Raw genomic sequence first — 15,004 nt, 5'->3', positions numbered from 1 at the left:
GGCCTGTAGATGTAAACCAACTCTTTCATGTAACTTGTATTGTAAGTTAGAAGGAATAGAGACCGAGCCGGACACGTTTATGATCCGGCCTCGGGACTCTGTAAACCGGCGGGCGTCAACCTATGTATATAAAGGGACGACCCGGCAGCGGCTTAGGGACAACAGACAACAACTCGAGAGCCAGACAAAGCGGATTCGCTCCCTGGTCATCGAAACCCTAGCAATAACAATCACAACTAGACGTAGGCTTTTACCTTCATCGAAGGGGCCGAACTAGTATAAAATCCCTCGTGTCCCTTGTCCGATTTAACCCCTTCAAGCAAACCCATAGCGATGGCTCCACGACTAAGTCCTTTCACAAGGACATCTGTCGTGACAAACCCACGACAGTTGGCACCCACCGTGGGGCTATCGCACGATGGTTTTGAGTTCTTGAAGGGCAGCTTCAAAGGACTCATGGGATACGCTGTGGGCCGGATGACAAAGAGTCGTCGTGGCAAGCTCTACATCGACGACGCAGGATGGGGTCCCGAGGTCGGTTCAATCGAATACGGGTACCGGGTCCCCTTTGGTGGGATTCATGTCTTCATCGGCAAGATCGGCGAACCGGGCCCTGAGCTGGACACCTGCACCGACATCATCGAGACGGCTCAGCGTGCAAGCCCTGCCCCAGTTCAGCCAGCAGTATGGCATGTTTTCATAGGTGTCATCCATGGAGCAGAACATGAGGATAGACCGGCATCTGATGGAGAAACCGTTGTCTATTCTGATGACGAGTCTTCAATCGGAGAGACTGAGTCGACGTATCAGTTGCAGGACGGACAATTTAGCGGAGGTTCCGATGGCAACAGTATTCCGGACCCCCTCGATCTGCCAAACTGGGTCCCTGTCTTCATGGCCGGAACCCAACCAGCGCAGCACTCTTCTACCGCCGCGGCGATGTTCTCCGGTTCAACAACAGCAACGCCAGCAGGAGCAGGGGGCTCTGCGCCACCTCCCGCTCAGGTTTTGTCTGATTTGTTTGACACTTTGGAAACATTAATGGCCGCAGAGGTGGACGCGGCAGCCTGAGATCAGCACAACACGGAGATTGCAAAGGTGAAATATCAGATAACTCAGGCTAAAGCGGACCTGGCAGCAGAGAACGCCAGGATGGCTATGGAACGGGCCGAGTTGGAAGCTCGGGCCTACCGGCTTAGGTTGGACCAGAATGCCTCAGATGAGGTCATGAGGAGGAGATACCGGTCGCACCTCCCGCCGGGTTATGAGCCAAGAAATCTTTTCAACACGCCAAGAGCCGGAACCAGTAATCAGCCAGTGGTAAACCGGACGGAGGCGCCGGGAACAGGAGTGCCGGTTCAGCCGCGCATGATGGACCCACCTCGTCAGAACAACGTTGTACCGCAGTATGTTCCAATGCCCCCGGGGCATTGTCCAACCCGTTAGACAACATTGTGGCCGCCGCTTCACAATTAGCAGCCCTCCCAGCTGACGGCGAGTCACCAGTGGCGATCGAGACACGACGGGCTAGAGAGCTCCTTCAGACAGCTTTCAACCAACAGCAGGCTTATTCGCATAGTCGCGAGAGGATTCATTCCACCCCCTATCCGAGTCGGAGCTACAGCAGGCACGTTGAGGATGAACCGGCTGTATCAAGCAGTGCACGTCACCGTAACTCACCGCGAGGGCACAACCCGGCAGGTGGGGGTGCTAATGCGCAGGATGTGGTGGATCATGGTCGGGCACGTCGAGAAGTCGAGTTAGCAGCTCTGCATGCAGCTCGTCAACCTACTCCGGTTCGCCCTACCGCTTCACTGGAGCCAGGCATGGTCTTCAGTTCTTTAGGGGTGCCGTATCTTACCCCCGCTTTACGTAATGTACGACTGCCCAAGGATTTTAAGGGACCTCGTAAGGTGCCCAATTACACCGCCGATTTGCAACCAGAGTTATGGGTTGAAAGTTATGAGATGGCAATGGAGATGTTGGATGTGGACGAAGCGGTGTGTGCTAAATACTTCACCATGATGTTGGAGGGGGCAGCTCGTACTTGGTTAAAAAGCTTACCATCTAACTCTGTCGGATCATGGGCTGAGTTAAAACACCGATTTATCCAGAATTTTAAAGATACTTGTAAGCATCCTATGTCGATTATGGACCTGGCCTCTTGTGTTCAAGAAGATGGGGAGTCTACAACCCATTGGGTGAAGCGGGTCTCAGCTATTCTGCATTCGTCGGATCGTATCAACGTGGATACAGCAGTGTTAACGTTGGAGGGCAATTGCCAGTTTCTACCGTTAAAACTGAAGTTAGGAAGGCTCAAACGTCACTGCAATGACATGTCAATGCTTATGGCCGCTTTGGTTAAATATGTTGATTTAGATAGTACCGAAGACCCTGACTCAAAGGAGGATAAACCGGGAAAAGGGAAGAAGAACGGCAACGCCAAGGGACAGCAGCATAATCCGACAGGTCATGGGAACAATGGTAAGCGCAAAGCAGACAATAGTTTGGACTTTGTGGCTAACACCAATGCTCAGGATAACGGTCAACGTCCTAAGGGCAAACAGCCCCAGAGGGACGGAGGGTCAGGCCCCAATCTGGAGCGCCTGTTAAATCAACCTTGTCCAAAGCATGGATCGAAGGAGAGGCCAGCTTCACATCTTTGGAAGGATTGTTACATCATGCGAGAGTTCAAGAACTCCAATATGTTTCAATACGACAATGGCCCATCCAGCGGTTCAGGAGGTGGTTTTCATTGGCCGGGTTATGGAGGCAACAGCTCCGGTTCAGGATTTCAAGGCAATCAAACCGAACATAGCAATCAAGGGAACCAGGGCAACCAGGGAGGTTATAACCATCAGGGGAATCAGCAGCAGCAGCAGTCGGGTTATCAAAGCAATCCAAAGCAGTTGAATAGTGGGCACTGTCATGTCTTCACCACTAGCTTGTGCAAGCATGATCAGAAGCTTCACAAGAGGGTCGTGAACTCTGTTGAACCGGCAGTGCCTCAGTATGTGCGCGGGTCTGAGCAACCCATTTTATGGAGTCGGGAGGATCACCCACCCCGGGTTGATAATCTGGGTCATTTGGCCTTAGTGGTGGCACCTCAAGTTGGGGGGTATAAGTTCACCAAAGTGCTCATGATGGTGGAAGTAGTATCAACATCCTTTACTATGATACCTTCCGCCATATGGGGTTGACAGATAAGAATCTCAAACCATCGAACACCGTTTTTCATGGTGTGGTGCCCGGTAAGTCTACGTATCCAGTGGGCAAGATAGCCCTAGAGGTGACCTTTGGAGATGATCATGATTCAAGGTCAGAAACATTGACTTTTGAGGTGGTGAAAATCAAGAGTCCGTATCACGCCCTATTTGAGCGACCGGCTTATGCCAAGTTCATGGCGAGGCCGTGTTATGTTTATCTACAGCTTAAGATGCCGGGTCATAAAGGAACCATCACAGTACATGGGAGCAGGAAGATTGCTTTGGAATGTGAGGAAGGTGATGCGGCTTACGCTGAGTCAGTTTGTGCCACAGAAGAACTGAAGTTTTGTAAAGGCAAGGTTGATCCGGCAGACATGACTTCTTTGAAAAAGCCAACTACGGAGCACGATCCGGCATTGAAGTTTAAATCGTCCACAGACACTAAGATGGTTGATTTTGTTCCTGGCGATTCATCCAAGCAGTTTAGCATCAGCGCTAACCTGGATCCCAAATAGGAAAGCACGCTCATCGAGTTCATCCGTGAGAACCGGGACATCTTTGCGTGGAAGCCTTCTGACATGCCAGGTGTACCGAGGGAACTCGTTGAGCACACACTTAATATAGATCCTAAGTTTAAACCGGTCAGACAGTTTCTCCGCCGCTTCAATGAAGAAAGGTGTAAGGCTATCGGTGAGGAGGTAGCTCGGCTATTGGCCGCAGGGTTTATCGTGGAGGTTTTTCACCTGGAGTGGCTAGCTAATCCGGTGTTGGTTCTTAAGAAAAACGGAACTTGGTGTATGTGTGTGGACTCACAGACTTGAACAAGGCATGTCCAGCTAATCCTTTTGCCCTCCCTCGTATTGATCAGATTATTGATGCTACGGCAGGATGTGACCGTTTGTGTTTTCTGGATGCTTACTCTAGCTATCATCAGATCAAAATGGCAGTTAAGGACCAGGAAAAGATAGCTTTTATAACTCCCTTTGGAGCCTTCTGCTATGTCTCCATGCCCTTCGGGCTCAAGAGTGCCCAGGCGACTTATCAGCGATGTGTTCAGAATTGTCTTCATAAACAGATTGGGCGCAATGTTCATGCATATGTGGATGATATTGTGGTGAAATCCAGGAAGGAGGAAACATTGATAGATGACTTGAGGGAGACTTCTGAAAACCTTCGGGTTTATAAGATGATGCTTAATCCGGAAAAATGTGTCTTTGGTGTTCCAGCAGGTAAGCTCCTGGGTTTTCTGGTGTCAAACAGGGGCATTGAGGCTAATCCGGAAAAAAATTCAGCAATCACGTCCTTGGCTAAACTAGCGTGCATCAATGACGTTCAATGCTTAGACGGCCGGATTGCGGCTTTGAGCCGGTTTATCAGTCGTCTCGGGGAGAAAGCTATCCCTTTATATCAGATGCTAAAGAAAACAGATGACTTTGTCTGGAGTGATGCGGCTGATAAAGCGTTTAATGATTTGAAGAGGCAGTTAGCTGAACCGCCTGTCCTTGCGGCTCCGGTCGATAAAGAGCCTTTACTGCTATATGTGGCTGCTAATGCCCGGGCTGTTAGTGTCGCTATTGTTGTGGAGCGCAAGGAGGCTGGAAAGGAATATCCGGTTCAACGGCCGGTTTATTATGTGAGTGAGGTACTTATCGAATCAAAGCAGAGGTATCTGCATTGGCAGAAGCTGGTATATGGGGTGTTTATGGCAAGCCGGAAGCTCAAGCATTATTTTCAGGGTCATCCTATCACCGTGGTCAGTTCAGCCCCTCTGGGAGATATCATTCAAAACAGGGAAGCAACTGGCCGGATTGCCAAGTGGGCCATTGAGCTTGGACCTCACGGGCTCAAGTATACACCTCACACAGCAATCAAATCTCAAGCACTCGTGGACTTCATCAATGATTGGACAGAGTTGCAAGCACCAGAGGAAAAGTCAGATAACACTTATTGGACTATTCATTTTGATGGGTCCAGGCAATTGGAGGGCTCGGGGGCTGGAGTCATATTAACTTCCCCACGAGGTGACAAGTTTTTTTATGTTCTTCGTTTAATGTTCCCTTGTACTAACAATGCAGCTAAGTACGAGGCCTTACTCCACGGTCTTCGGATGGCTAAGGAGATGAACTTAAGCCGGGTTAAGTGCTTCGGTGACTCGGACCTGGTGGCCCAACAGGTATCTGGCACTTGGGATTCTAAGGACCCACTCATGGCTGCATATCGACGAGAGGTGGACATAGTGGCTGGTCATTTCAAGGGTTATCAAGTTGACCATATAGACCGGCGAAAGAATGAAGCAGCGGATGCTTTAAGTCGTCTAGGCTCTCAGCGTAAACCGGTGCCACCTAATGTCTTCCTCGACATACTGCACAATCCGTCGGTCAAGATACCCACAAAGGAGGAGTTAGCTATTCCTGACCCGGAGGCCCAGTTGGTGGCGGCTTTGCATGTTATACCGGATTGGATGGTCCCGTACTTGGCATACATGAACCGGGGCGAGTTACCGGAGGACGAAACCTTGGCCCGGCAGATAATCCGGCGTTCCAAGTCAATGACCATAATCAATGGGGAGTTACATCGTTACAGCGTCACAGGAGCAATTCAGCGTTGTGTGTCTCCTCAAGAGGGTTGTGAGATTTTGCGAGAAATCCACGAAGGATATTGTGGTCACCACGCCAGTTCAAAATCCTTGGTAGCTAAGGCTTTTCTTCACGGTTTCTATTGGTTGACAGCTCATGCTGCTGAGGATTTAGTCAAAAGGTGTGATGGTTGTCAAAAAATTGCACGCCGCGCTCATGTTCCGGCTCAGGAGTTGAGAATGATTCCAATCACTTGGCCGTTTGCAACTTGAGGGCTCGATATAGTTGGACCCTTTAAGAGATCCAAGGACAAAAAGACCCACCTGTTAGTGGCAGTTGACAAGTTTACCAAATGGGTAGAAGCAGAGCCAGTCAGTAAGTGTGATGCAGCCACGGCGGTTCAATTCATCAAAAAGGTGATATTTCGGTTTGGTTTTCCACACAGTATTATAACTGATAATGGTACTAATCTGTCAAAGGGTGAGATGGAGGAATTTTGCCAACGTGAGCACATCCGGCTTGATGTAGCATCAGTGGCTCACTCCCAGTCTAATGGTCAAGCAAAGAGGGCAAATCAAGAAATTTTGAGAGGTATTAAACCCCGGCTTATGGTTCCATTAAAGCGGACACCGGGTTGTTGGGTGGAGGAGTTACCTTCTGTGTTATGAAGTACCAACACCACACCTAATAGATCTATAGGTTACACACCTTTCTTCATGGTTTACGGAGCAGAGGCGGTTCTCCCTAGTGACATCCGTCATGATTCACCCCGTGTGATGGCTTATGTTGAAGCTCAGAATGAGAAAGCACGTCAGGACTCACTGGACATGTTAGATGAGGAGCGTGATTTAGTGGCAGCACATTCGGCGATTTATCAACAAGATCTCCGACGTTATCACAACCGCCGGGTTAAGACCAGAACCTTTCAAGAAGGTGATCTGGTGCTCTGTCTCATCCAGGATCAGACTGATATGCACAAGTTATCCCCACCTTGGGAAGGACCTTTTGTGGTCAGCAAAAATCTGCACAACGGGTCATACTACCTCATTGATATTCGAGAGCACAAAGACTCACGTAAATCGGAGGAGGAGACCAAGCGGCCATGGAATGTAGCCCTTCTTCGGCCTTACTATACTTGAGCCACAGGCTCTTCTTATGTACATACTTATGATAATGTATATATTATATAATAAACCGGAGCCTCGGCTAAAGCGGGGTCTCTGTTCCTTTTTTACATCATGTGTGGTTTCATAGGGGTTTCTATTGACAAAGCGGAGTTTTATTAACCCGGCTCATAAGGCCACACAGATATAAAGCAAGTCACTGGGGGGCTTGGTCGTATCTGAACCATAGCTACACCTCTTGATCGGTTTAAAACCAAAAAGGGATATCACTAAGGGGCTTGGTTGTCTTCACACCATAGCTACACCTCTTGATAGGCTTCAAGCCAACAGGAAATTATGTGGAACCAAAGAGAGTCTGTAGCATCAAGCACAACTCAAACATAGGTAACCACTGAGCACAGCTCAAATATTACCTGGGGGCTCCTTGCTTCTCAAAGAACAACGAGCTTACACCCTTGTAATAGGCTATCAAGCCAGGCTTGGAAGCCAGGTGTATTCACCTAAAACCCCAGGTTATCCTGCCTCTTTAAGTAAGCCACTCCGTCCAGGTAAACCTGGTATGACCCATCAGACGTTTGACAAGTCAATCCCATGGACCCTGAACTTGTCAAAGTTAAAACGGTGATTGGTTAAAGATTGAGGTCCATCTTAAAAGGCTTTGCAAAATGGTTTAACTCAGCGGCCTGGCAGCCCATGAAAAGCCTTGATTTAGGGCCTGGCAGCCCATGAAAAGCCTTGTATATTTCTTTATGACTTGCTTATATATATATATATATATATATATTTTGATAAGGGATTTATGAATATTTTCTGATAAACCGGTGTTCATTACAACCCGGCGTGACTTTCAACGCTTAGTTGTCAGTACATGATCAATTTTAAACCGGTAGTATGTTGCTCTAGTCTGGTTTTGACTAGATGTCACCAGCATTATACGAACACATCAGTGGCTATTATAGCCCAGTATGGTTTTCATATGAACCAGCAAAAGGGCAAGGAGTCGGTAACACTCCAGATTGGTGTTTTTCACCCTTACTAGCAGTTGGTCAGCCAACGAGGTATGTCACAAATATCATCTATTTTATCTGGTTAATACAAATATTGGTTATCCATCCAAGTTATGTATATATTTTTGGGCATCATGACACGTCCAGTGGTAAACCACTAGGACACTTTCAAGTTCTTATATGCAGGAACACAACTCATGATGGACTATGCATAAATATATCCCAAAGGCAGAGCAAAATTTTCAGGTATCAAGCAAAACAAACATGCTCGACGGCATGACAGATAAATGTGTTCATGCTATCCTATTACAAAGCGCTTTAAACAGCCCAAATTGAATAATTGTTTTCAAGGAGTGGAAGACTGCAACTGGTAAACCGACCACCGGTTTAAGATTCTTCATCGGGACGGCTTGACGATTGAGGGTCATCTTGAGCAGTCACATCTTCTTCATCCCTCCCCAGATGCTGGAAATCAACCGTCGACCAATCGATTCCGGTTGAAGCTTGAAACACGGCCTCTTCATGGATAAGACTGGAGGGGTCGATGTTAGGAGCGTAAGTATGCTTACGGATTGGTGGCACAAGATCTTCAACCTCATGGATCACCGCGGGCTGTCTCTTTCCCTCAGCATCATAAAACAGTTGGAAATGAGATAAATCCGTGTCCTCCGCCAGTTTGCTTGCTATTGGTCGCATCTCCTTTGTCAGCCTTCGCAGATCGTCATTGTTGAAGTCTGAGTCGTCTTCTTTCACGCCAGGATACCCTTTGATGATATCTGTCGGTTCAAGGTCCGGAATCCATGCCTTGGTCCGGATTAGCGCGGTCAGCGCTCCTGATCTTGCGGGTGATCTCTTCAGTTTGTTGATCCGGGCAGGTAGCATGGCCAGCTTTTCAATTGTTTCCTTTATCAACGATGGCGTCGGCTTGTTATAGGCCGCAATGCAAATGGCACACTGGGATCCAGAGAACAGCTGTTCTATCAAGGTGTAGGCCGCTTTAAGTTTCATCCGCATGTCAGAGCCCAGATGAGCAATGCGGGTCCCTGTCATGGTTCAGCATCAGTAAACTGGCCATTGATAAGATCTTATGAATTAGACAAACTGCACAAGAGGGCACTTACCAAACACAGTAGAAGTCATGGCGTTAATCTGCCGCTTTAAGCCGGTCAGTTCTTCCACCACCGGTTTTAGGGCTGCCTCTGCGTCCTCGGCCTTTTTTGTCAAATCGGCCTTTTCTGTTTCCCAGTCAGCACGCTCCTTGTTGAAGGTCTCTTTCAGTTTCTCCATAGCTGCCAAGGCATTGGTCAGCTCTTCTTTGGCTTTGGAAGCCTCTGCTTGTTGAGATTTTACAGTCTCTTGAAGGTCTGCGGTTTGAGCATCCTTCTTATTCAGCTCAGCCTACAAATGTGAGATATATAATCAAAACAGGTTATGAAGTACCAAGCGTATAACAAGTTATGCACTTTGTACTTGGGGGCTAATGCCTATTTGTTCTATCGTCAACATATTTTTCACAAGTCTCAAGTACAATGCAAGCATTATCCTTAACACTTGGGGGCTAATGTACATCTGTTCAAAGCTGACGCATTGATTCAAGACCCAGTTTACCTCACAAAGCTAAACCGGCCCTTGGGGGCTACACAGGCGAAAAACTACAAGAATATAATGATCACTTCTGATTTACTTCAAACGATCAGTTGGTATATGGAAGACAAGTTTGTAAAAGTTAATGTATGATACAGTCCCGGTTTGTGATTGTCATCATAAACCGTCCCTTGGGGGCTACTTGGGTTGATGAAAATACCTCATAGCGCTCTTTCATCAGGTTCACCAAACCGGCTTCATAATCACGGTTTGAGTGCAGACGGTTTAGAAAACCGGAGTGGAGTTCTTGAGCGCTGAGTTGGGCGTAGCTTGACAAGTCAGTGCTCCATTTGCCTTTTTCCATGGCAGCACGCTCTTCCTTGGCACTATGTTTGGCCAAGATTACAGGATGGCCAGGAGAGGTGTGACCAATACCAGTAATGATAAATTCGCCTTCTTTGTCTCCAGCAGCTTTTTCTGGAGTTGATGGAGTTTCAGTAGCTCTCACGGACTAGAATATATGTCATCATCCCGGATTGGATCGGCCGGTTCAGCATCAGGCACAGCAATGTCAACTTCTGGTTGTTCATCGAGATTGTGATCTTAAGGGGGTGGCTCATCAAAAGTAGCTTCAGGATTGGCACCCTCCGGTTCAACAGTTTGTTCGGTTCAACCGTTTGCTCCGGTTCAAGAACCACCTGGTCTTCGAGCGGATTGTTCACCTGAGCCTTTTTGCTGGGTCTGGCTTTGGCTCTAAAAACAGAAAAAGATGCGAAAGTTAAGCATAGTATACAAAGTATGGAAACATTCAAAGAATGGGTTCAAGTACTTACCGAGCTACAGTTTTGAGAGAAGGAAGTTGGGTCACTGTTGACTCGCCAGAAGATGAGGGAGGTGTCACCTGATAATTCGAATCGGACGGATTAAGAGGTTGTCAGAAATAATCTGCCTTGGGATAAGAATTATCAGAAGGAGGTGAGACCTCAGATCGGCACTTTCGAACCGGGGTGTCAGGTAAACCGGCTGAAGTGACCTTTTGGCCGCTGTGCCGGGTTGTGCGGCGAGCCTCGTGCTGCTGCTTCTTCAAAATAAATATTGGATCCAAGTGAGCAAGAGGATGTGAAAAGCTTACTTTCCGGATCGCTTGACGGATTTTTTGTGTTGGCAGAGAGTCTGAACCGGAGGAAAGGATAATTACCTCTACATCGTCAGCTTGGCTGCCCTTCGTGCCCTCCTGATAAATATCATTGTTAATGATATGCATGAAAAGGGAACCAAGTGAATCAAGTTCTACCTCAACTTCCGGTTCATCCAAGTCGTCATCCAGTTCCATGCTGATGCGTTCAGCTGCCTTCCGCTTTGAGGTTTTCTTTAGGTTTTTTTGTTTTGGGACGGGAAGGCTTTGCCGCTTTTTCTTGAGGTTTCTTCTTCCAGAACGGATCATCACCCTGTTTATAAACAAGCAGAAGGGTAGTCACAAGTTGTACAGTCTCAAAAGATATCAAATGTAAAGAGGAAGGATAGTACTTACAGCAGGTGGTTTGTTTTTTTCGTAAAAGGGGTTTAAGCTGGTTTGGCGGCAGACAGATTTCGATTCATTCAAAATCTTCTTGACACCCTCAGTAACTTCTTCATCGGTTAGTTGAATGTTGATGTGATGTTGGGAGTCTTCTACTTCACCACTGTACTCACACATTAAACCAGAGCGGCGACTTAACGGCAAGATGCTCCAGGATATCCAGCAACGCACAAAGTCGACGCCTGATAAACCATTGGCCATAAAGGCTTGGAGCTTGGCGAGTTGAGGGGCATATGAGGCCCGTTCCTGGGCACTTAGACGTTGCGGCAATGGATGAGTGTTGGAAAGCCGGTGGGCACGGTAACCCGGCAGAGGGTTCTCGTCTTCAGGGGAGGTGTCTTTACAGTAGAACCAAGTTTGGTTCCACTCTTTGGGGTGACTGTGCAGCTTGGCATGAGGAAATTCGACCTCTTTTCTTTTTTGAATGGAGATGCCACCAAGTTCAGTGTTGGGTCCATCTACAAATTCAGTGCGCCGATTCAGATGGAAAAATCCCGAAACAGCTCAGCAATTGGTTCTTCTTGTAAGTACACTTCACAGAAGACTTGGAAATTGCATATATTGGATACCGAGTAAGGTCCAATATCTTGAGGGTGGAGCTGGAAACTAGCAAGCACATCCCAGAAAAACTTTGACCCGGGCGGTTTGAAACCACAGCCTATGTGATCAACAAATACCACTACCTCACCCTGCTTAGGGGTGGGAGGGTTCTCCGGTCCAGGAACTCGCCACCGGATCTCACTCTTTTTTGGTAAGGTACCTTTTTGACCATTCCATTAAGTTGCTCCTTGGTAACACGGGAGGGAGCCCAGTTACAGGCATAAAACTGCTTGGCCATTGCAAGTGAAAAGCTGAAAGGAAATAGCGGTTTACAATTCATTCATGGTGGTGCATAAGGTGCAACGGAATAAAGATATACAAGTATGTAAATTTCGTAAACCGGAGGCTGATACAATAATGAATGACAAAGCAATAACGGAACAAAGGTATACACATACTGTTAAACCGGAGTATGACAACAGAGATGAAGGGATTGCCGGTTTACAAGGGGACTAATGGTATCTGATAGATTGCTTTTACAAAGGTAAACCGACTATGTGATAAAGAGGATACAGATCTAAGGCAAGAATGACTAAGTAAGGTAAAACAGGTTTCACAAGGTTGCATGGAAATTTTGGATCTACAGTAAGACAGGAAAGCAAAAAGATTTAGACCTAAAAAGGTTGGTCCCGAAGCGGTTCACAAAGGACCAGATCAGTTTTTATGCGCATAAGGGTTTGTTGTGGTAACGGAAGATAAGCCATTACATGGAATACATCAAGTTTAAGGTTTTTATCCATGGACTAAGGAGAAACAGGGAAGAACAGTGCCGGAGCCTCGATGAACTTCGATGAACAAGGAAACCCTAGGCAGATCTACGAAGGAGAAAGGAAAGGACTTACAGCGGCTGTTGAAGCAGCGGAGGTATGCCGCGGCTCTCTGCTGCAACCAGGTTGATGCGGCAGCCAACGGAGAGGCGGAGGCGAAGTTTGGCGACGGCGGCGGTGCTCGGGTGCAGAGGTGTCGCAAGGAGGAAGAAGAAGTGAAGGAGACGAAGGGGGAAAGAGAATGGCCCTTGGTCCTATTTATAAGGCGAAGCGATAAGCGACAAGTGCGTGAATCGAGGAGTTTAAAATGGATAGTTAATAAGGATGTCGCCTTGATGGTTGGATATTCATTAATGAAGGGTATCTTCGGCTTCAACGAATAGATGACGTCATGGAGGTTTACTACAGATCTAAAGGATGACGTCACGACGGTTTACCAGATCCATACGAAGGTGCCAGGGCAAGAATTTTTCTAAAGTATTGAAGATTGACATGAACAAGTTCAAATCAATCTGGGGCCTAATGTTGGGGATATGACTACTGGAGGTAAACCGGCTAGGAGTGGCCGGGTTAACTCCATGAATATAGAAGCCCATGAAGACGTGAGGATGGTGGCGCTTTACGAAGGCCCAAGGCCCAAAGGCGAGTTCAGGCATGTAGATGTAAACCGACTCTTTCATGTAACTTGTATTGTAAGTTAGAAGGAATAGAGACCGAGCCGGACACGTTTATGATCCGGCCTCGGGACTCTGTAAACCGGCGGGCATCAACCAATGTATATAAAGGGACGACCCGACAGCGGTTTAGGGACAACAGACAACAACTCGAGAGCCAGTCAAAGCGGATTCGCTCCCTGGTCATCGAAACCCTAGCAATACCAATCACAACTAGACGTAGGCTTTTACCTTCATCGAAGGGGCTGAACTAGTATAAAATCCCTCGTGTCCCTTGTCCGGTTTAACCCCTTTAAGCTAACCCGTAGTGATGGCTCCACGACTAAGTCCTTTCACGAGGACATCTGCCATGACAAACCCATGACAGAAACCCCTGCGCCTTCGAGCTGACTTCCGGGGGGACGACGCCCGCGTTTCTCAGGCCGAAAACGACCTTTTGTCCTTGTCCTTTTCCATGGAGGAAATTGACAGGGATGTCAGCTCGATGAAGATCGATACTGCCCTAGGCCCGGATGGTTGGCCGGTGGCTTTCTTTCGTCGCTTTTGGCCCATACTCAAAGCTCTCTTCTGCGATATTATAAATGGTTTCGTGTTACGCACGGTAGACATCTCGCGCCCCAACTTTGGGGTCATAAGCTTAATCCCAAAAGTCAAAGAGGCTGACACTATCAAGCAATATTGTCGTATGACCCTCATTAATGTGCCTTTCAAAATCTACGCAAAGGCCTATACGACGAGGCTTGCCCCTATTGCATATAGAGTTATAAACCGTAGTCAGTCAGCATTTCTCAAAGGCCGCAACATCCTCGAAGGGCCGGTCGTGCTTCAGGAGATAGTTCACGAGTTAAAACGAACTCGACAGTCGGTTGTGCTCCTCAAGCTGGACTTCGAAAAAGCCTTTGACCGAGTGAATTGGGAGTTCATTCGTGAAGTCCTGGACCGAAAGGGGTTCGAGTCAGGTTTCGTTCACGGTATTATGCATCTGGTCTCGGGGGGGCAGACGGCGGTGTCAATCAACGGAGAAGTTGGGAACTTCTTCCGCAACAAGCAAGGGTTTATGCAAGGTGACCCCTCCTCCCCTCTGATCTTTAACCTTGTTGCCGATGCCCTCTCGGCCATGATCAATAAGGCTAAGGGTGCTGGCCATATCCGTGGTGTTGTCCCACACCTCATTCCTGGAAGGGTCACGCACCTACAATATGCAGACAACACCAGGTTGCTCATCGAGCCGGACGACCATAGTATAGCCTCGATCAATCTCATTCTTCTTTCTTTTGAGATCGTCTCTAGCCTCAAGATCAACTTTCTCAAGAGCGAGGTGATAGCCACTGGGATGACCGAACCTCTCGCGACTCGAGTAGCCAACCTTCTTAACTGTAAGCTGGGGAGCTTTCCGTTTAAGTACTCGGGCCTCCCCATCTCAGACAAACACATATCTATGCACGAGTGGGAACCCTTATACAGCAAGGTGGCGAACCGGGTCAATCCTTGGCGTGGTCGGTTTATGTCTTCGGCCGCTAGGCTCATTCTGACGAACACTAGCCTCTCCTCCTTGCCCATGTTTACCATGGGCATGTCTCTCCTGGTAGATGGTGTTCACGCCAAGCTTGACACTCCTTGGTCTAAGTTCTTTTGGGAAGGAACTGGGTCCAAAAAGAAGTACCACTTAATTAAGTGGGCAGCATTATGTCGTCCAAAGAAATTTGGCGGCCTAGGGATCCTCAACTCCAAACTTATGAACATTGCCCTCCTTTCCAAGTGGCTCTGGAAACTCGCCCAAAACAAGCAGGGACTCTGGGCGGATATCCTTAGAGCGAAATATTTTCCCGACGGGAATTTCCTTACCTCTAAGGCCAAAGGGTCGACATTTTGGAATGGGATCCAAGC

This window comes from Triticum urartu, chromosome 2A (genome assembly GCF_056163025.1).
Source record: "Triticum urartu cultivar PI428250 chromosome 2A, HENAU_Tu73, whole genome shotgun sequence".
Lineage (NCBI taxonomy): Eukaryota > Viridiplantae > Streptophyta > Magnoliopsida > Poales > Poaceae > Triticum > Triticum urartu.
The sequence above is the reverse complement of the archived record's forward strand: the minus strand, read 5'-3'. Positions refer to the sequence as shown.